Source organism: Formica exsecta, unplaced genomic scaffold, assembly GCF_003651465.1.
Source record: "Formica exsecta isolate Colony F162 unplaced genomic scaffold, ASM365146v1 C16240682, whole genome shotgun sequence".
Classification (NCBI taxonomy): domain Eukaryota; kingdom Metazoa; phylum Arthropoda; class Insecta; order Hymenoptera; family Formicidae; genus Formica; species Formica exsecta.
In genome coordinates this window covers 1-378 of record NW_021843947.1, presented here as the reverse complement: position 1 = coordinate 378, position 378 = coordinate 1, and the positions used below count along the sequence as shown (strand labels likewise).

The 378-nt window shown below is 36.0% G+C and overlaps 2 non-coding genes across 2 annotated transcripts; both read left to right on the top strand.

Moving 5' to 3' along the window:
* The first annotated feature begins 102 nt into the window (after window positions 1-102).
* Window positions 103-184, top strand: Trnay-gua. The gene has a single exon. It is a non-coding gene; the product is annotated as a tRNA-Tyr (tRNA).
* Window positions 185-188: 4 nt separating this feature from the next.
* On the top strand, window positions 189-259 carry Trnag-ucc. Its single transcript has one exon. It is a non-coding gene; the product is annotated as a tRNA-Gly (tRNA).
* The last annotated feature ends 119 nt before the right edge of the window (window positions 260-378 follow it).

Sequence of the window (378 nt, the reverse complement as noted above, 5' to 3'; positions counted from 1 at the left end):
TAGGTTTTATTGCTTGATTTTTTAATTTTAGGCGTTTAGTATTAAATACAATAAAAGCTTGAGTTAAGGTACTAAAATAGCGTTCTCTTAACAAATTTTTGTGGAGGAGTGACCGAGTGGTTAAAGGTAACAGACTGTAAATCTGTCCGCATTGCGTACGTAGGTTCGAATCCTACCTCCTCCATTGTGCGGGTATAGCTCAATGGTAGAGCTCTAGCCTTCCAAGCTAGTGACGTGGGTTCGATTCCCACTATCCGCTCTTTTTTTTGTTGTATTTTTATAAAATCAACATATTGTTTATTGATGTATTTGTATTTTAGGTAGAAAAGTTTAAATTATGACAGCAGTAGTGGAAGCATTTGGAAAGCCGCATGTAAA